Source organism: Manacus vitellinus, unplaced genomic scaffold, assembly GCF_001715985.3.
Source record: "Manacus vitellinus isolate BGI_N305 unplaced genomic scaffold, ASM171598v3 scaffold_39_pilon, whole genome shotgun sequence".
NCBI classification, from domain to species: domain Eukaryota; kingdom Metazoa; phylum Chordata; class Aves; order Passeriformes; family Pipridae; genus Manacus; species Manacus vitellinus.
This window is the reverse complement of record NW_021940534.1, coordinates 7408569-7431571: the sequence shown is the minus strand read 5'-3', so window position 1 is coordinate 7431571 and position 23003 is coordinate 7408569. Positions and strand designations below refer to the sequence as shown.

The 23003-nt window shown below is 41.0% G+C and overlaps 1 protein-coding gene across 1 annotated transcript in view; it reads right to left on the bottom strand.

Annotated features, from left to right (window-relative positions):
• Window positions 1-22261, bottom strand: part of F13A1 (coagulation factor XIII A chain) — a 115755-nt gene extending 93494 nt beyond the window's left edge. The window contains exons 1-2 of the mRNA XM_018077674.3: window positions 22247-22261; window positions 21047-21186 (exon numbers count right to left, since the gene is read on the bottom strand). The gene's annotated coding sequence lies outside the window, so the exon portion shown is untranslated. The remainder of the gene's footprint in view (window positions 1-21046; window positions 21187-22246) is intronic.
• Between the last annotated feature and the right edge of the window lie 742 nt (window positions 22262-23003).

The following is a 23003-nucleotide window of genomic DNA, read 5'->3' as shown; positions in this document are numbered from 1 at the left end:
TTTAACACTTATTTCAAAACTTCTAAAATTTAGACTGTAATATGAATTTAAGCACCACTTAATGACTTGGCTCCAGCTGAATATATCCTCATTAGGCAAATGTGTCTTAATTTGTTCCGATTAAGCAACAATCATTGCTCTTTGCCACTGTTACTTGAAATAATTCCTAGAAGGGTCCCCAGCAAAGCAGTCATTCCAGCTAAACATACACCTCTCAGATTGAACCCAGGAAGTTCAGACAGGGTCCTTCTTTATTGTCCACTAAGTGTTTCATCTGATACCATGATTATTTATAAAAAATCCCATACTGCCAATGATAAAATCTCACACCCCCCAAAACTGGTCACAGATAAAACAAACAAAACTTCTCAAAACCTTTGACATTGTTCTGAGTAAAGAGATTAGATTAGATCTTTTCAAGGCTGAGGAAGAGTTAATCCTCATAAGTCGTGTTAAAACCAGTAGGCAAATCCCTGGGAGGAGTTTGAAAATTTCTTGTTGCTCTCACACAGGATGAGCCACAGACCGTGAGGCTGTCACAGACAGGCACTCCTGCCAGTCCTTTATCCAGGAGGAGATGTGCCACAGCTTCCACAATGCTGTTATTTGACACAATGATATTACTCAATGTGCAAGTTACATAAGGGTAATACACTATGGGATGAAGGCCTTGTAATAAACTGTCCACAGAAGGAAACACCTCCTGCTGCATTTCCAGAGTACCATGTCATTTACAATGACTGCTGTGAGTTCTCTGTGAGAATATTAATGTCTCCATTTCTCAGTCAGAAATATTAGAATCATTATTACCAGCTGAGACTGTAGACTACAGGTTGGAAAGAAAGGAGGTTCTCTGAAAAGAACATTATTTCCTGCCTGGAAGCTAGAAAAAAAAATTTAATCCAGAGTCTCCTTTACTAGAATACAATAAAACTAGGAACAGAAACATCTGCTTAAGTAAAGCATAGCTAAACATGAATTGGGCCTAGGACTATGCTTTTTTCTTCTATTTAGTAAGGTAACAATTTCAGATTCCCATTTGCTTCTATGAACCTTGGACAATTTCATCAGCTAATACAAGAGGACTTTGTATTTCTGTTCAGACATTTCTCTTAGTAAGAGTATTACCTCACAATTCAGACCATGCTTGCATGATCAGCTAGTGTGATAATGGCAATCATCTGAGAGCATTATCAACAATAATGTCCTGTGCCTCTATGGTGTCACTGTCATGAAATGTGACAATGAGAAGATGTGCCTCTTGTGCGTCATGCAGCAACTCTATGCTGCTGATTAACTTGGACACAAACCCTTGCTAAGTGAAGAAGGATATTTTACTTCAGATTCTTAATTTCAGCTATGACCACACAGTCATAAAATGGGAGAGCTAATTAGCCAAGCACAGCAGCAGACCTCTGCTCTGAAGAAACTTTGCTGTCTTGGTAATTCAACCATCAGAATTTGACAATTCCAACTATCTTAAAAACAAAGGTGTTTTAATGAGGTCTTTGCATTTTATTGTGGGTGCCAACATACTCATGTGGTGAGCTGGGAACCTAGTATGAAAAGAGAATTTTTAAGGTGATCCAAACAAAAAAAGAATCCCAAACAACAACACCCAGAAAGAACCAAAACAAGTAAGTTTCATGAAAATTTTCAACTGATATTTCTATTAAAATACAAATTAACCATACGAACTTGAAATGTGGGGACATCCTAGTCCCAGAGCTAACTAATGTTTTACATTAGTGTGTTAATTTCTGTATTCTGTCACTAATAGACCAAGCTCAGACAAAAAATGCTGGTTTCTTACATGACAAGATGCTAACAACTAACCAGGGAATTCTGACCCCAAAGTAATCAGATATGAAAACAGGTATTTGTAGGAAAAGCTAGAAGTACAGAGCAAGCCTGGAGCCTTGCTTGACCAAGGTGATAGCCTGTGAGTTCTGAGGAAAAAAAATGGTGGAAGCAGGCAGCTGAGCAAAGCTCAGTGAACTGCTAAGTGTGTGCATGACCAAAGACAGCTTGTATGATTCAAAATGTCTTAGTCAAAATGTCTTAGTCAAACTATGATGGTTGATACAGTCTTGCATGAAGATACTGGGATTTTCCAGAATTGCAAGAAGCCACAGCTAACAACAAAAGACATATATTCTATACACCTAAGATCTTTACTGGAAGAATGGGTCACTTTGAGTGACTGACAGCCGCTTTGCATGAGAGACCCAAGCCATGATGTTAACTCAGAAAAGTAGAGGGGCGTGCATACAGAGACTGTCACAGACTCCAACTTTTCACTGCCCATGCTCCATGTTGGTTGGACTTGGAGCACTGGGGAATATACATAACTCCCAGAGTTTGGGTAGAGAAGGTGGGGCTGTCAGCCCTAATTTATATAGGTGTGCCCTCAGACACCCTGCTTCATTCAGCATTTTACTCTCTGAATGTCAAAAAAAATGCATTAGAGAAACATGGAATGCTGAAGTCATCTGTCCTTTAAACTAAATGTATGTTCATAAATCATTCAGCACTCAGTACTTGGGTCCTGATTCTTACATATGTCAAAACTCATTGTAGCATTCTTGAAAGGGTGAAGGACCTTTTCTGTTGCTGATGACACAAGTGCATAAAAAAGGTCTGTGGACAAATAAGAACTGAGTGTACAGCTTTTTAAGGTCAGTCTTGGTTCCTGAACAGTAGTGAATCACTATTTTTTACTATAGCAATTGAAATATAAGAATATGGATTTATAATAGGTGATTATGGCTGTTCACAGCCATGCACTCAGAAGCTTGGGCAGAGGGTAAAGCTTCCCCAGGCAGAAGAATGGAGCACGTACTGTAAGTCCATCACTTCCAGGATGCAGAGATACACCCAGCCAGAAATGCAAGCAGCAGCACTGATGCTCTGCAACGGGTTTGCACACCTTCATGCACCCATACATACCCCACAGACTGGTTGAAACTATTCTAGTTCTGTTTGCTGCTGCAATTAGTTTTGGTCCAACCAGGAATCCCTGAAGAAGTCTGAAGTCCTCAAATTCTGGGCAGAAAAAAAAGATACAACTAACAAACCTAAATGTAAGGTTCCATTTGCCAAGGAGTACCTCTAAGCATTAGTCTAAAAAGCTAACAGCCCAGAGAGGGAGGTTTTTATTTTTTTCTTTCTGAACTAATGAATAGAGTAGAAATCCCCAATGAGTTGCAGGGAGCCTATCTTCTTCAATGGTAAAATCAAGGTTTCTACCACTTGTAGTGGCTGAGGGCAGAAACACCAATAAATAAGAAATCATAAAGTCTTAGAGCCTTTTGATGTCAAGTTGGCACTATTTGGTGTTGCTGTTTTGAGGAGTCCTTTGTTGACCTCATATGGTGTAAGGTACCGATCAGCAAATATATTTAAAAGGATTAAAACTCAGAAGAGCTCTACAACTAAGGTTTATTACTCTTAATGTTCATCTTTAAAGCGTCCCTGCAGTGCAGAAGGTGACTTTGTAAACACAGAATTTTTGTGCGACATGCATTTCCCTTTTCACTTTCATGTCAGTTTTGCTGCATTTTACACAGCTACACTTTTAGGCAACCCTCAGCATAGCCACACCAGCCTGGCTTACAAAATTCAACCTAGAAATATTTTTTTTTTTCTCAGAAGTATTCTTACCTTCTTTAGAGACTGTTTTGATAGCACAAGACAATTTCTAATTTTATATCTAAATATGCAACTTATTTATGGACAAAAGAATGAAGATAGACTGCAAACAGTCAGCCAAGCAGAGCAAAAGGCTAAAAAAAACACATCTGGAATAATTGCTTCAGGAAAAAGAAGACTTTCCTGGTAATGACATTAACCTCAGCAGCCAAAGGGACATTTTACCTAAGCCTCAGGCTGTGAAATTTCATTTAGTTTTCACTCACCACTCATCACCTGTTTTCAAGGTTATGTATTTGAAACCAGTTACCCAACTCCCACATTTGGGCTCACAAATAACTGGGATGAATGACAGAAGCACTTAACCCCACCGCATTTACAAAAGAGCCCATAGGGTTAGATACAATAAAAGTTGTAATAATAGATCTCAGCTGAAATATTCAAAAGTGAATTGAGGTACTTAATGACCATCTTTATTTTCTCTAAGTGTAGAGCATTTGCCTTAAGTAAAGCAGGCTCTTCTGAGAGCATAAGTTGAGCAACTGATATCACAGATGGTTTTTAACATGTTGGTCCATAGCCTGAAAAATGCAGCTTATATTTTTAAAACACGGACGCATCTAATGAACTTGTTTAAATATTAGGCAGAACGGCAAACATGAGTTGGAAGTCACAGAAGAGAATATGATAGGATACAGACATAGAAGCCCATGGTGGGAATGTACTATGAGCCAACTCATACACTTTAAGCCAAAATTTAGTATTGCCTAGAACCAGAGTTTTTATTTAACCCATTAAAAAGATGTATCTACATCTAAAGTTGTGAGAAGGGACGAACTTCCACCAGATTTAGGGGGAAAGAGAATTTAGTTTTCAATCCAGGTCTCTCACATAGACACATACATTAAACACATATGCAGTCTTACATGTTCACTTTTGACAATTTAAGCTGTATCTTAAAGTAGTAGGATGCTTTAAAAAATGCATTAAGTTTGACAACTGGAAAAAATAATAAGGCCAATCTAACATTTCAGAGTACAGGAGATTTTACTTCAACTTTAGAGAGATATAGAACTTCAGCTATGAGGGATTAAGAATGAAAAAGCTGGTGGACAAAAGCAGAGTGTTTTTGAAATATTGCTTGAGTATTAAAATGTTAACAATAGTTGACCCACATGCAAGGCTCAAAGCTAGAATTATGAGCTGTGTTGGAATAACAGTATACTTTGCTTTAAACAGGGCTCAGTGTTACCCCTCTCTGTGGGCTGGTAAATTAGTCACACTGTTCCAGTATGGAACTACTTATGACAAAAAAAAAAAAAAAAGAAAAGAATTCCTGCCAAACTGAGGTTTTGGTCTTGTTTTCACTTGTGAAATCAGAAACTTGCTCTCCCACCCACTGTGAACTATGCCAGCCACATCACTCCTCAAGGTTTTACCCTCAAGGTCACAGTCCCCCTCTTCTGGGGGACAATGCCACCAGGTTTTGCTGCTGCACAAATAAGGTACATCTCAAGAACATGGAAATGTGCTGTGGCAGCACATCACAAAAGAATTACTCCCTCCGTAGGGCAAATACCGACAGGTCTTTATCTCAGGAGTTAGGTCTACTAGGACCAACCACTGGCAAGCAGGTTATTGTTTTATTCCCCCACAAAGCAGAGAACGTCTTTAGTAAATTTGTACCATCCCTCATCTGCTTGTCACAAAAGCTGAGCACAAGCTAGTACCCTTCAAATCTTCTGATGTTCAGACTGGAGATAAGAGATTCAGAAGCATGGCAGACAAAATTCAGATAGACAGAGCCTGAAAATGCATGCACATAGCCTTTACCTTAGGTGCACTCATTTCCAAAGCAAAATTTTCAATACTGCAGACACCAAACTCAAAACGTGCTTTGAAAACAATTCTAAATAGCAACATTATATCACTGCAGCTATTCCTGGGCTGTGAGATGTAAAAAAAGATAAGAGGCAGAAATATCGCTATCAAACCTATTCATTAAAATGTCCTTTTCTTACCTCACCATGTTGTCCCACTTGGAACTCATAAAAGCAGTGAGGTTGACAGGATTAGGACACTGCCTTGGAACACGACTACTTTGAGCAAACACCATGCAGTGTTCATTCCTTTTACCTCACGCACAGGTTCTCGGCATGTGTCTTAAGTACAAGTCTGCTGCTCTTCACATTAGTATAGACACATTGAAATGCAGCCACCCCATTTTCAGATCTCTGATCCATGTAAGACTCTCAAGACAGAGGCTCTGTGTTGCTACTGTGGCCTGCTGATTTCACATGCTACTGCACCTGCATGTAGCCCACAGATGCTCTGAAGCCATCAGCTCATGTAAAAGGAGGCGAGTTCCTTCTCAGCTTGGTAATTGGCTGTTTGCCTTTAGACTGTTCAGTACCAAAGGAAATCACAGGTATATGCTAAAGGTATCCATCTTGACTCCTCAGAATGGTATTCAAAACGCCACAAGTGACCAAGCCCACTAGTGGGCTTTTAAGATTTTTCATCAGACTTGGGGCAGGTGGTATGGCTGGTTACTGAAGTTCCATGGGGGACAGCAGCTTGCCACTGTGTGAAAACAAAATTCTTTTTGGTCATGTAATCACAGCCTAACAGAGTCAGAAGAAGCAGTGCTGACTGCTGGGAATGGCCAAAGCTCAGAGAGTTTGCTTATTTTCGCACAGGTGATGGCTCTGGGTGTTTTTTGCAGGAGCAGCATACAGAGATAGAGTCAGGATTCCCTAAGCTACTGATCCAGCCCTCACTGCCAGCCTGGGTTGAGTTTGAATGGGTGAGGAAGCCATACCATTCAGCAGAGAGTTCTCTGGGTCCAATTGGAAAATTAGGTCTTACCTGTTTATGACTAGTAAGGCAGACATTTTCCCTAGAAACCACCTTCTGGTGGTGGGCAAACACCTTACTGCAGTCATCTGCATGAATTGACTTAAAACAGTGACACCTTCTAGTGTCACTATGACGCTTGGTCCCAGAGTTTGCTATTTAACAGGTCTCCAAGACACGACTTCTCTACATGTCTGTAACACATACACTCCAGTTCCATATTTCTGTTTTCTTTCAGTTGCCATCAAAGAACCCTTTCTCCACACCTCCAAAGAAATAAAAATAACAAAGCCAACCCCACTTATCTTAAATGGCAACTTCATGCAAGGTTTCAACCCAAGGTTATTTTTTTCTACCAGTTGTTTCTTTGAGAACAGATGGCGTTTGCAATGGTTGAGGATATATCCTATTTTTAAGTGTCATATGTTTTTACTCTTCTGCAGTGGACTTAGCAATCAGAGGAAAATGCCACAAGAGCTAGGTTTTTTACATGATATACAAACCATACTGTCTCATGCCACTCAGGAAATTATCTCCTATTGCAAGTGCCCAGAAGCCAGAGAGCCTGTGTCCTCCCTTCTGGTGCAACATTTCCTGACAGTACTTGATAAGGAACAACCTGCATCCGGCGATGCCAACTCAGCAGAACACTCAAACATTGACACAACAAAACTGGCAGTGAGAAAGTTCAAATTAAAGTTACATACCATGCCATGATCTCTAGTACATGGGAACAGGGAACAGTCCCACCTTTCACCAAGAAATTCAATATGAGAATGTTCCATATGTTGCTTGATTTTCTTTTTGGTATTTTCTCCTGCACACATCATATTTTGACAAGGTAGCAGCTCCCCCAGAACAGGAGAAGCAATGAAAAATGTAGTCAGGAATTGACATGCTATTTAGGTTTGTTGTTTCTTATACTGCAAATTCATAGGATAAAGTCAGCCTTATTTTGCAAGTAACTGCAAGCTCAGACTGCCTTTATTTTGATCCATCTGCACAAGAACCCACTCTTATAATGGAAAGCCAACTAGAAAAATCTGAGCTTGAGTTTTTGAACCCTGCCAGAGAGATCATACCAAGTTTTGGGCTGTGCTAACATGGCGAAAGGGCTGCTGGGTCAAATGTGGCTTCTACCCAGCAGAGGAGAGAAAGTTCATGTAGATTTGCAAAAGCCTACATGGGTGTAACTGAAGTTGGTATTTGAAAGTACCCACATGAACAGAGAAAAATGCTGTTGTGAATGCTTAAAAGGCATTTTAAACATTTAAGCACAGCCACAGTGACTCATTCAAGAAGGAAACTCAAAAGCTGACATCCATAAGTCTCTGAGATGCCTCTGCCACTGGTACCAGAAGCACCTACTCTTTGGTTCATACTCCTGAATAATTTCCATTTTGTTTCTCTGTCTGGTTGAGAACTGAAGCTCAAAGGTAGCGCTGTCTAAGGCAGCTCTGGCTGCCACCAGCAGCCCTCACTGCCACCCCCTCGGAATTCAGCAAGCCCTGCAAGGAACTGCGCTGCCATGGCTGGTGTCAGCAGCTTGAGGAAGTGATAGTTGATTGCACCGGGATGGACTCCCCTCAAAAAGACTGAAATTCAGGAGAAAAGAAAACTAAATCAATCTGGGATCAAACTTAATGTGTGAATCCAAGCAAGAGAAAATGAGGAAAGGGAACTCTCCACATGTATGCTTCACACCAAATTGGTGGGGGTGTGGGCATGAAGTCTCTTACTGTTTTCCACTAATTCCAGTAACTAAGGTATTCATCTAGGACGCTGAAGACCAGGGTATTCCTTTCTAATGAAACAGGAGCAGGATTTGATCTTCTTAACAGAATTTCTCACCTGCTAGACTACTTTGAAGTCAAAGGCTAGGAACATTTTGAATCTCCCCTGGCTTCTCTTCTCCAAACAAACTGGAGGTGTCTGTTCCCTGGCTGCTATGATAGCAAGTTATTCTCACTCTCTTTGGCCCCATGAATATGTACTGTTTGCCAAAACCCCAAACTGATCTTCAGCTCTGTTTTGCTATTACACAGAACAATATGAGATTTTTAGATGCCTACAACATTTGGAAAAACAGAATGGAAACAGTTCTGAGAATATTACTGTTTGTTTACTTCTACAGAGTTTTAAATCAAAACTTCTTATAACAGAGAAGACTCAGAAGGAAACAAAATAAGATGTATTCCTAGAAAACTGAAGCTGCTTCTCCATAAAAACCATAGGCAAAAATAACAAAACCTCTTGGGTACCCTTCCAACCAACAGTCCACTCACTTAATGCCAAAGTTTAATGTTTCTACCATTAGGCTGGGTCCTCAGAGTATGTCACTGTAAGTTTGAGTGAGCACATATGAGACTTGCTAGTAGGATTAATGGCCTTCTGGTTTCACATAACACTTATTTTCTTGCTATTTTTCTACAGCATTTAAAACAGCCAGTCTTGCCAGATACTAATCTCCATACTAGTGCTATTTCGTAGCACGTTGCTTTGAATTTGTGAAGTTACTTGTCAAGGAAGGTGCTCAAGTTCAGGAATAAAGTCAGTCTTAAGAAATCACATAACCACAGAGAGCAAAAGACTGAACAAAACGCTCCATTTTCAGGAAACTTGAAGAAGCTAGTTCCTTCCCTTCAGAGAGACCAAGTGCATGGTCCATAACCCTCAGTTCAAAGAAATACAGTGCTGCAATTTCTAGCCTACAAAAGTCAGTAGATGCTTGTGCAAACCCTAATTCTTTCCCATGGATTGTATATTCCGGGATCCAATGTTTAGTTATATAGTGCTTTCCCACAGTTTCCACACTCCTTCAGGATATAGAATAAATTCAGCTTTAGACACAATGGGGGCATGTTAAAGTCTGACAGGACTCACAATTGCAGAAGTTGGGAGATGTGTGGTGCTTCCCTTTGATGATAAGGTAGCCTCCAAACAAAAGGTATCATGGATTGCTTTCCTGCATAGCCACACAGGACCTGGAAGCTTCATAGGATAGAGCAAGAGACCCTCTTCTTGCCCTATATCACTTCTTCTAGGCCATTAGGAGAGTGTGGCAGAAGAAAGGAAAAAACACCTATGTGCCAAGTCCTGCATATGGGAACCTCTGGGACTGTGAAAGGAGTCCGTAGGAAAGATATGGAAGTACTTTAGGTTTTGCAGAGAAAATTCTCTTGTTCAGGCCCAGAGGTCCTCACCCTCAAGCTGAGCAGTGGAGAGAGGAGCTGACAGTAAAAAGTGCCCACGTGGTCAATACCGAAGAGGGGCACAGCCAAAACACCTGACTCAGAGGTGAGCTGTGATTCCAACAGTGAGTTTGACAAAGAGATTGAGCAGTTTCCCAAATTTCCTTGAAAGGGCAGGTTTGTAGCAGTGGCAATTCTGTGCCACCCTGGAAAACATTTTCACCTTTTTCTGGGTACAGCTTTCCTACATCGCCAAGGTGCCCAAAAGTCTTTCTAATCCAGCATCCTCAATGTACTCATGTTCCATTTTCCAGGTACCCATTTTGGGACATTTGGTACATGGATAATGCATAAGAATTCCCACCTCCCACTGATGGTCAATGTGGGCTGTGTTTTAAATAAGAGAACAAAATTGTAAGTACCTTGGTCCCCAGTATCCCAGATACAGAATCAAAAATTAGTGAGCACATCAGGCTCACTAATTTAGATCAGGTTTAACACCTGCATCTCAGAGGCTCACATACAGTGTGGGGCTAAGACTATCTCACCTCACTGGAGTGCTAGCTGTGGGCAGAAATCCACTTGTGTTCATGAACAGCTTATGAACTATGATCAGAGCATTTGCAGGCCCTGGGAAGGACTGTATTCAGTGCAGGGTTCAGAGGATGTGTGTGAAATAATGTAAAGGAGAATAAAAGGAAATGGAAAGCACCACCCGTCTTGACCAAGGTGAGAAGTCCAAAGTCAGAAAATACAGAGTGAACACCTACTTGAAGATTGGTTTAATTCAAACCTACACACAGAGCAGAGGAAAAGGATGGTGGGACAAATCAGGGGTTTGGATGGCTGAATTTAAATCAGGCACATCTAAATATTTAGCTTTTGGTGCACAGATGTACAAACACATACAACTGCCCAAACTGAAAATTTATCCAGACAACTCCTACTGCCATTAGATAAAAATATGTATTTACATGTTAGCAAATTTTCAGCCAGGTCTACTCTAACCTAAGCTTTTCTCCCCTGTGGATATAACTCATACATGGTATACTTAAAGAGCCCTAGGCAGCAAATTAAAAATACTGTTTTATTTACAATTCTGTAGCAAATGATTCAGTGTAGATATACGTCAACCTTTTCATTAAATATTCATCATTCGGTGGTTTGCTCCTGCTGCCATAAGGCAATGCAGTGGCAGTACCAGTGCTTAGATAACAGCAACAACTGCCTTAGAATTACTGAGAGTAGTACCTTCTCTGCAATAAGGCAATAAATTGCAATTTAATTTGCAGGAATATGTATTTTGAAAATCACTTGATTTTCCTTTTAACTGACACTTTGACCTAAAGTTCATCATCATGTACTGAAGCCTTTTTGATGCTACAGTCTTCCAGTTCACTCCTAGGATCGGTCAAGTTAAATGGGTAGATTGGCTGAGGTCAGTTTTATGACATTTAACAAGGTGAAATGCTGATTCCTGCATTCAGGTCGCAACAATCCCATTCAAGGGCACAGGCTTGGGGAATAGCAGCTGGAAAGCTGCCCAATGGAAAAGTACCTGGGAGTGCTGGTCGACAGCCACCTGAACATGAGCCAGCAGTGTGCCCATGTGGCCAAGAAGGCCAATGGCATCGTGACATGGATCAGCAATAGTGCGGCCAGTAGGATGAGGGCAGTGATTGTCCCACTGTACTTGGCACTGGTGAGGCTGCACCTCGAGTCCTGTGTTCAGTTTTGGGCCCCTCACTAGAAGAAATCAGGACACAGACTACACTGAGGTGCTGGAGCATGTCCAGAGAGGGACAATGAAGCTGGTGAAGGGTCGGGAGCACAAGTCTTATGAGAAGCAGCTGAGGGAGCTGGGGTTGTTCAGCCTGGAGAGAAGGAGTCTCAGGGGAGACCTCATCACTCTCTACAACTACCTGAAAGGAGGTTGTAGCCAGGTGGGAGTTGGTCCCTTCTCCCAGTTAACAAGTGACAAGAGGAGATGGCCTCAATTCATGCCAGGGGAGGCTTAGATTAGACACTAGGAAAATTTTCTTCACTGGAAAGGTGGTCTGGCATTGGAACAGCCTGGCCAGAGAAGTGGTGGAATCGCCAACCTTGGAAATGTTCAAAAAACGTGTATGTGGCACTTGGGGACATGATTTAGTGGTGAACATGACAGTGCTGGGTTAACAGTTGGATTGAATGATCTTAGAGGCCTTTTCCAACCTAATAAATTCTATTTTTCTATGATTCTATGTTTAAACCTGCAGCACTCTAAAGGGTTTTCAGGCCCTCATCAGAGGTTACAGACTTTTTCAAAGGAGGCATCCCCCTTCCTGAGGAGCCAATACTCTCTATCATTAAAGAGTTACATATTTAAAAATAAGTATGAACTCACCTCGCATACCATAATCCCAAATGTCGAAGAGATCAAATATGCTCCTTTCTATGTAAAAACTAAAATGTTTGTAGCTAAAAACATATACTGCCTCACACACTACTGAAGTACCAGTAAATGGATACACATTTCACAGCCTCAATGGGAGATACTGCTTTTGTGCTGGACATAGAGCTAACCATGTAGCTGGAAAGCCTGGAAACATTTCTGCCCAATTTTAGTTATTCTACATAGATATATTTTCCACAGCTGCTTCTTTTTTTTTTCCCTGTGGTGCTTGCTCAATCATGCACAAAAGTAAGGAGTTTTATTTCAGTTAAAAACTGAACAAAGTCTTACTTCAGGTACTTAAATACAAACAACTTGAAGCAGTTACATCTGAAATCTCATCACAAACAACAACAGAGCTCCAGTGACCTGGATTTTTGTCATACCTGAAGTAATACCACATAAATGGGCTATCACACAGAAGACAGTCAGGGAGCAGTTCACACCAATGTGTTTTTCTTAGGGCTGGGAGAGGCTACAAGAAGACATGTTCTGCAGCCACAGCTCAGCTGACTGATGAGAGCTCACTTGGTCAGCCACAGTAAACCAGGAATTTGCATCTGTACAGAATTATCTGTAAAAACAGATGCATGAGGTCAGTGCTGGCTTGAATGCCATCTTTTAGAACAACAAAGGAGAAACCATTACCTTTTATAGCTACTAGAAGAAAATCACTTATAACCCTGTATTTGCCCGTCTCTGGTACCCTGCCACCACTTTCTGTCAGTGTTAGATGACTGTTATGACATTAATTAGTGGAATCCAGGTTAAATATGGTCATCATATTCCCCAATACCAATATTTCTATAATAATGCAAAAAAAAGGGGGTGAAGTGCTTAGAAAGATCTCCACCTAAGCAAACATTGTTTGGGATGTTTGTTCCAAGCCAGTCACACTACCCTGTGATACTGCTTTCAGAAATAACGATATCCACCCTACAGCCAACTACAAAATGATTTCTGGCTTTCAAACTCTCGAAAGAAATACTTTCCATCCTGTTCCCGAAACCAATCAATACTGCAGTATCCACAACTGTTTCTGATACAACTGCCTGAAGAGTATGTGTAGGCACTGGGCAAGGATTACTGGAAAATGACACTTTTCCAGCTGGAATATGACACTTTTCCAGCTGAAACATAACATTTTTTGCCCAGTTCTGTTTAGTTTCCTGTTTCAGTCTTGGAGTACACTGCTGGGACTGCACTTCTGTTTCAGTAAGAGTCCTTACTGAAGAAAGAAGTCATGAAATGAGATGGTGAAAGTTCAACACATCCTTTAGAAAGCCACTCTGCACTGATGTTTATACTATGCAGAGGGTTCTGTCTCCAGAGGTTTCCTTAACTCTAGCTTGCTGTGCAGTTGTGGAAGATCATGGAAGGTACAACCATTTTATAAAGGGGAGTCAAATAGTTAATTATCAAGATTCCTCAGCATGGATAGAGAGGGTCTAAGCAATAAGGAGCCTGTCAGTCACAAGCAACACAGACTCCAGAACATCGGGCTCACATCTCTGGGAGCCTGAACTTTTAATACATGCTTTTTTACATGACATAAATTCTATGTATCGTAATAAAATTTACTTTACTTTTACATTAAAATGCACTATAAAATGTTCAAACAACATCCTGTGCTGGAAAATATAACCACACTGCATGCACTGCAGAGCTATCAGAGCTCCAAACTCCATCACCACATTCCATCCATGGGAACACCAGGTACCTGATTAAAATCCATCTGAGAGGACAGAGGAGGATGGGGAGGGTGGTTATGGCCTCTAGCCGGACTTCACCACAGACTGGTAGCAGGGACATAGCAGAGACTCTAGCCATGTTCACACAAGCTACAAATTTTACAGGATTTGAGAAAGCTTCCTCAGTTGGCATACATTCACCAGGAAAAAACCCTTAAACCACGATCCCATACAACTCATCTCAGGCAGCTCTGGCTGTCAGAAGGTAAATCGCCAGGCAGGAACAGTGACTGCTGAAAGCAGTTGGCCCCAATCTGCACACACCCTGATCTCTGCCCTGGCAGCGGCAGCAAACCTGATTTCCCCAGGCACTGGCAAAGGCAGAGCAAGCTATGAAGACATGACCATTTTGCTGTGCCCTTGGCAGGCTGCTGCTGCCCAAGGCAACAGCCCACATCACCTATGCTCCCAGCTCGCCCTGTTTTGCAGTCAGTTCTCTGCTATGTCTTCAAATGACTCTATTAGCACCTCAAAATAAGTTATTTGGGCCCCGCTGAAGGTTTGGAGAGATTTTAACAGTTGCCTTGACTCACGGATCTGCAGACTAAACCATCCAGGAACATTAAAGCCCACACACGCAATTGTGACAACTTTGATATTATTGCTTAGAACAGTGCCCACTTGAGTCACGCTTTAATTCAGTCATTAGTATTTTCATGGAAAAAGGCATATTTCCCTCAACCCCATTTCACACAGTGGAAAGCACACAGGAAGGATTTATCCCACATAAAAATAAATTGCTATTTGCATGTCAGAAAGTGGCTGTGGAAAACAGAAAAACTTAACTATTCAGAGCAGCAAATAAACAAAAAGGAAATGTTTCCAATTTTAAAAAATAAATAGGTTATCTGCAAGCAATGACTCCATTTTCCCCTCTCACAAAACAATTGCCATATCCTTTTCTGTATAAAGTATAAGTATCAAGTCTGACACATTGGTTTGATTTCTGTGAGAATGGGCAAAACAATGAGCTTTTACAGCCAAAGAGCCTTGAATTCAAACAGATGCCAATTCAACCTGTAGAGAGATATTCTGTTGTGTCATTGAAAACTTGCCCAAAATATAAAATAAAAAAAAAAGAGAAAAATAGTCTTTCATACATTGTTTTGAGAGGAGAAAAGACGTTTTTCTTTTTTAATGAGTGACCTGAAGATGTCATCTCTACTCTTACACATTATCATGCCATTAACACACGAGTTCAGGACAATTATCCTGGTAAATGTGACTAAATGCAATCTAAGACACCACAGTGAGAAATAAGTCCATAAATCTCACTGTTAAATTATTTACATAGCTGTTGCAGCCAGACGTGCCTGTTAGGTGGGGATGAGATTGCTGTCGTGCTGCCTCTGTGCTCAGTTTGCAAATGTGGGTCAGTGCCTTGGTCTCCCTGTCTTCTCCAGCACTTTTTCCCATATAAGGCAGGATGAATAGCCCATCCTGCACCTACTGATGTTCCAGGGCAGTTATTTCCCCCCTTGCACGGAATATGGTCCAGCCTTGATTTGACCACCATCAGGAAGAGCAAGAGCCTCCCTGCTCCCAAGACAGAATGAGCTCATTGTGGATTTAGCTAATTTTTTTTTATTCTGGCATGAGGATGGAAAAAAATTTTGAGCACAGATAATGAAAATGGCATTTTGTGCATAGTTAGTTCAGTATTAGTTTGATGGAGGGATTAAACAGCAGGCTGTGGATGGTGGGCTTCATCATCTATTTTTCTTAAGATGGCAAACAATGGTCATTAGCGGATAGTGACAAGTAGTTTCCTATGGTTGTAAACCAAAATATCAATTGCAGAGAGTGTTTTCTGTTCTAGACACTAAAAACCATTCAAAACCATTCAATTGGTTGCATGATTTTGGGGTGATGAGAAAACCAGGAAGTGAAGAAAAAAAGAAAAAAAGAAAAAGAGAAACTGCTGTTCTCTCTTCAGACTGGTTGTATGATTTTTGGGTGATGAGAAAGCCAAAAAGTAAAAAAAAAAATATAAAAAAAAAAGAGAAAGAGAAACCATTGTGCTCTTTCCAGACCAACTTGCTGCAAAACAGCCTAGATATTCAGTGTCCCTGCAAAACAAATGGCCCTTTGAAGAGCCTGATCTTCATTTGACCTGGTCATCTTTGTTTGGTAGGTCACTAAAGGCTCAGGTCCCACAAAGTAAAAAACAAAGCAGAAACGGATGCCAAGCTGTAGCTTTAATGGGTACTGCCAATAAGGTTCATTCTCATCACTTTCTCTTTCCATTTTAACCCCTCTGCACTGACAGGTCAAGAAAGAGGAGACTTCAAACCGGTTACCCAAAAAAACACTTATGAAAGGCAGGAATTTTTCTACCTTTAGAGTGGCAGAGAATACCCCATCCTCCTAAACCATCCCATTTTTCCTTCACTTGAAATGATCCTAATGAGAAAGCAGAAAACATGTTCACGGATGTTACAAGACTAGTTCTCATTGTCATGCGGAGAAAGGGGAACTGGTTGCCCCACTGGAACATGCAAAACAACAGCAAACTAAAACTTTATCACAAAGCATAACATTGGACATCATGGGGCTATTGATACTATCTGAAGTAAACCCTGAAGTCTTCCCTTGCAGGAACCTTACAGGGTCTCAGGAAAAACAGAGCTACTGTATTTAAAATGGTGAGAGAAACATGCTGCGGAGATGTGGGCACAGGGTGAACTATTGGGTGTTCAAGTACATCCACATCTTTTTCTCAACAGACATGAGGTTTGGAAAACAGCTCTGAAAAGCACAAGGTCATACCCACGCAGGGTCAGGTATTGCTAGCTCCATAACACATTTCCAATGCAAGAACTAGTTCCAAGTTTCCCTTCATAAGCAGATTGGAGCACATTATAGAGATGTAAGACCTCTGTGTTAGGCACTAGCTACTGTCATATAGCAAAACTGGTTTTGTGCATCTATCCTATAGCCATCACCCACAACCCAGAGCTCTATAGCTCAATACAGGACTGAGACTTTTTTCAAAGTTTCAGTTTGGATCCAAAGGTCCAGCTTAGGACCAGCCTCTAGTCACTCACCTCCTCCTGCACCAACAGAGATGTATCTTTACAATGAGCAAGCAGTACAACTGTATCTAAACATGAAGAGGGTTCAACAAGAAAAAAAGTCATAAGCAAGAAGGCTTTTTCTGGACAAGGGTAATGTAGGTATATTTTTTTTAAACATGCTACATCCAACTCCAGCAGGACAACAGCTACCAAATGCTTCCACCCACCTAGGTTACTAGGAGAAAAATGTCCTGCCCATGTCACTCACAGCCAAGCACCACATAGCAGTTATTGACCACTGTGCCAGCACAAAATATTAAGTGCACACATGGCCACTGCTTTTGTGTGAGTAGTGTACAAGGCAGCTCATCGTTCTTGAAAGCTTTCTCTGTCTCCATAATGCAACAGCAGGAGCTGATTTTGACTTCGCATGTGTACACTTGTTGAACTTACAGAAAATGCGAAAACATGAAATACAGCAAAAGGTGGCCTTCTGTAAGTGGAAAGTTCTCTTCAGAAAACTGACTTATCATGACGACAGAGGTGATTGTTTGCTTATGCTGTTGTGCTCCCATCACATCCTCAAATAATCCCACCCCATCCCAGCTGTGCAGTCTTGTTGTGACCGATAAAATAAGGCCTCTGTCAGGCCACTTCAGATTCAGACTATCCTTATTATTAAGCCCTGCGGATATTGTGTCTGTTAGATAGACCAGTGGTTTCACAGGAACTGCATGGGTTATCTTGCTCTAGTGTAACCACAGTGCCAACCACAAAGAAAATATTTCCGCCCACATAAATATTTAATACAAGCATTTTCTTCATGTAGAAGGAAGGATAGCAGGACCCCTGTGAGATTATCCTGAAGCACATTAACTATGGCAGTAGCAACTCACTTCAGTAGAGGTTGTCCATACCTGCTGTCTCTCAGAGGCAAGACTTATCAATATAAGTTTTATAACCTTATACAGGGTGAGTTTACTGAAGTCAGAAAAGAGATATAAGGATTCCTTTTAGCATGACCTATCCACATCTTGGGTCAGATCCCAGTGAAAAAAAAAATGTTCTCCCTTTTCAGTCATAAATTATGTGCTTAATTATCCAAATGTCAAGCTGTGCTTGCAAATAATTAGGAAGGTCAGATCTGAGAGAGACAGACCTTTAAAAGCCAGTTGCAGAAGCCAGTCCTTCCCATGGCAGACATGTGAGTACATTACAGTCAGAACTCACTAACACTTCTTGCAAGTTGCTTCTACAAGGGCCATGAACAAGGAATGAACAAAGGGTCTTTTCTATGCACTTGCAGATAGACATGATTTCAATTCCAGCAGTTTCCTATGTGAATATCTAACATATGGAGCAGGAGGTAATCAACTGTCTCTCATTATGGAGAATTATTCAGACTCCTCATGATCAACTACCTTTTACATTCAGGACAACCTCAACCCAGAGTAAAACCAACAGAGTGTGGAACAGGGAATGGGTTAAGGCCCTGGGTGTTTTCTTTGAAGTATTAGTCACAGGAGGAAATCACTAAGTCCATATTGGATTGGAAAGGGCTTCATGCAGGGACGATGTGCCAAAGTATCATTGCTCTGACCAGAGACACACTGAATTAAATTCTTAATGGGAATAAGTATTACAGTGAAAGGGAGATTCGCCCTGAATTTGGCTCTGTTGTTTTTTGTTGGTTTGGGGGTTTTTTGACTACAAATAGGTTGGCTTCAACTTCTCAGACTCAAAAGAACTCTTTAGACTTCAGCATGATTTGGATGGAGGTCAAGGCACTTATAAAAGACATGAGCCTAAAATAGACAAACACATACTCTTCCTGACTTCTTCTCCTGTTGGCATGATGGACCTAGAAGCAACACAGATGCATTTGACTTTGGCAGTGGGGACCCAGCCATAGTCACCACCTTGGTATAAGCCTGGGGAATCAGGACTGTTCTGTGCATCCTGCACAGACACCCAGCACTAATGGACCCAGAAGCAACTGGCCAAACCACTGGGATAAAGATTGGATGCACTGTATTTCAGGGCTGCTAAAAAGCCCCAGATCTTCCACACAGAGATTTCACATTTGTTTTGCCAAGCAAACACCATGACATTCATCAGTTGATAACAGTAAGGCTACAACATGAAGCTTCCCAACCCTGATGTCACCAAAAGACACCAGTTTCCCTGGCTGGATAAAATCAAGCCAACAGGTCCCGCAGCAAACTGCTTCACATCTCCAGAAAACAGAGGTGCAGTTGCTTGCTGCTTAATGCTGTTCTTACTTTCTTTTATCATCACGGGGAGGCAGCACTCCTGGTTCTTCTACCAGCACGAATTTCTCCTGCTCCCTACCAAAGTAGGTCACTGCATGATGTTCTCTACATCTCTAATCATCCACTAATTTTCTGTGTAACTCTCCTATTCTCTCCAGGTTGTTTCTTGCTCCCACTGAACTCAAAACCCACCCTATTTGATAGCAAGAGCAGCAGCAGGCCCCAGTTGCCGCAGCCCAAGCACTAGCTGTGCCAGCCACTCTACATTCCTGAAGAAGTAACCGTGGAGTATGCCATCACAGAGATGGGCATAGGTTGCCTCTGCAGAGCAGAATTGGCACCCTAAACAGGACTGTGTCTGGGGCATTTCTCCTCCAGCATCAGCTCTACTTACTCTCACCCAGAAAGAGCAAGTGAGGTCTCAGTGAATGCAAAACAAAAATTCCGTTTCCCAAGTGCTTTCAGAAGCCCTATGATTGACTGAAGGGATTTCATTGTGCCTGAAAGTAAGAATAACATCCCTTCACCAAGGAAAAGGCACTACCTTTTACCATTTCATGTTCAAATAGTTGCCACCTCTGCTTTCATTAAACCTCCAAGCTTATTAGAGCTTAAATGCTAACCCATGAGAAAAACCCAGAATGTAGAAACATGGCATGAAGACACTACAGCTTTAATCCTTCATATGATTAGGTTGTTTAAATTTGATGAGATAGAAGGAAAAATAAAGGAGACACATGAAAAGACACCTGGTTATATCACCTCAGCAGTTCCATGAGTGTCTTTTCTTGTACTATTTTCTTCCCTTTCTTTTTTTAACATTTCTAGGGAATCTCAAGTGAGTCAAAATGTCCTTTACTCTCACGCACAAGAGGAGCTGCAAAACATGTCACAGAACTTACATCTTTGAAGAGCCAGAAACAAAAAACATATTCTGCTGCAGCATTAAACATAAATTACACAGCACAAACCCTGAGCTTTCCCCTAGAGCTGGCACCTTGCTTTTCTTCCTACCAGACATGCAAGCACTACTTGGATGTGTTTGGTGCACCCCTGTCATCCATTCTCCAGGAAAAAAAAATTAACTCGGGGCAGAATAAGTTCATTTAGCAAATGAACAACAGAGAGAAGGAACCGGGTGAGAAATGCTAGCGTCAGATATGGGAAAACGAGAAATCAAAAGGGAAGTATCGTGCAAAGTGCTTTGAGTGCCTAGTGAAAGAAAGTTGAGCAAGACTGAAAAGCAGGAAGAAACATGTAGGCTCTATGTGTGCATGTACTGGGAGAGGAAACAGATGATCGCAAAAGACACACAAACATTTGTCAAAAAGAACAACTTGAACTCCCTAATTTTATTTTCTTTTTATAACTTTTCAATTCCCCTCCCCACCATGTGTTTCTCTATGTGCTTGACTGGAACATTCAGTCCAAAACCTGAGTGGTTGCACCTCACATTTATTTATGTGACCCTTTTCTCATAGATGCCGGGCATACAACTTTCCCTAATATTAGACAGAGGTTGTTCATTATCTGTAAAACCATTGCTTTTCCAATTAAACTGAATGTAGTTGTTTGTCTCTGAAAATTTAACCTAGGGGTTTTCATTCCACCCCTCACCAATAAAATGGATACAGTGAAGAGGTTCTTCAGGGACAAGTACAGCAGTGTGGGGGGGGAAATAGCAGGATTTATCACATCCTTCTTCTCTTTTTAATTAGGGAAAAATGGAGGAAAGACACTGGAAGTAAAATCAATTTGCTGCTCTTGATTTGGCTTTTTGTTTAGTGACAATCTGACTCCTAAGACCAAATTATCTCTGGGGAAATAATTTCACTTACTTCAAGGCAATTTCTCCAATAGACAAGATGCTTACCTTTCTTTCTGAGGTCTGTATGTTTCCTCTCTTTGTTCCCTGAAATATCTTTTATTTCAGGGCTTTTCTCCATTGGCCCTTCAAATGAGATCTTCAAAGTGAGGAGCATTTTCTCTATACAACTAAGCTTCTCTCCATACCTATAACAAGTGTTAAAACAAATTAGAAATTACTTTATCTGCAAAACAACGGGGAAAAGACATTTTGGATTATGGGGCAGCATTCTGATGAGAAGAAAGAACAAGGGAGACTCACTGATTGATTTGAAGTCTATGTGACAGAAGAAAGATGACCTTTCATTAGACTCATAATTCATTAATTATTTCTCCACCACCCATCTGTAAGCCAGTCCTATTGTAAGTTATATTGTATACCAGCACAAATCTTTAAGCATTCTTAATCCAAACCACAACAGAAAGATTGTCATTTATTTCTGCTTTTTTTTTTCTTTACCTTTCCAGATCTTTATTTGGAACTTATGTCAAAATAAATTTTGAGGATCCTGATTGTGGGTTTAGTTGAATTTAAGGTGTTTGAAATTTATGTTCTACTTCACAGTTTCAGTCCTGTAAGATTTCCCACTGGGAACTAACCAGAAAACCATTTCCATTTTATTTTTTTTTCTTTTTGAGGATCTTAAAAGTCATGTCAGAAAGATGAAATGACCATCAATAGTTCCCAAGGGGAAGACTGGAAATAGAGGAGATTCATGAGCAGTTCTTAATGCATCAGCTTTTCCCACGCATTCAAAACCCACATGAAAATCGGAACCCATGCAGTAAAAGCCCTTATGAGCTTGTGCACCACTTAAAAATTTAAACAGTTCTCTAATGGAAAAAGATAACCTATTAAAGGCAAGAGTGTCCATCTAACAATGTAATGTTCATTCTGCTCAGGCTGTTGGGACTCTCCATTTTGCTATTAAAGTTCTTTCTGCTTTTTTTCTTTTGTGTAGCACCAACTGAGATGGAAGCCTAACAAAGGTGTTGTTTCCCAGGAGGTATCTCTGTTTTCTTGCTCTCCTGTACAGAGGGAACTGGGAGACACCCAGATGTGACCACTAGGTAATGGGGATGAAATGCTGGCAGCATGGCAAGATTAATGGGAGCTGATCCATTGGCATTTTCTTTCATAACTCTTCAGTCCTTTGTAATTTGTATATCCTGTTCCAACTTTCTGCTTTCAATGTGAGCAGCTCACCTCTTCAGTTTTTCCTCTGACTAGCATCACCTCAAGGCTACAGAACAACCACCATGAAGGAACTTCACTGGAAGGACAAAATCCACATTCTTCTTTACCCTGAGAATCCTCTGAAGGAATACTTTCATCCACAGCAAAGGGATACACTGCTACTAGAGAGTAGTTGCTGTAAGAGCAGCTCTCATTCTGGTGAAACGTGGCTTGAGAGACAGCAGGAACATTCATCTCAGCTGAACATTCAGGGGAGTATTTCTATGCAAGCACATCCACCTTTCATTCTGGAGGCAGGCTGAGAGTTTACTTATGGTGAGCTAGTATGGCTCAGGTGATGAGTGACTCCATCTTAGTGGAGAAGCAGCACAGGACAACTGAGCTCATCCAAAATTTTGCTGCCACAGTTGAAAGAGAGAAGTACTACACCACCTACATCACTCTTAGACATGCTGTCTTGCTTATCTTTCACCAGTTCTGATGCTTGCTGAGAACTCCTGAGAACTGATACAATCCAGTAATCCAGCAGCAAATTATCTCAGAAAAAGCAATTTAATTTTCTTCCAGGATAGGGGCAAAGTTGGTTCAGTAAAAAGTTTTACAAGTTGCAGAGTCAGCACATGATTGCACAGCTGAAAGCAAGAGCAAGAGCAGGGAGAACAAGGAGGAAGAGGATCTCTCCCCCTCAACAGATATTAACAGATATTAAGATTCAGACATTACATAAAACTTCATCTTTGGGATCACATGTTGTCTCCCATCACTG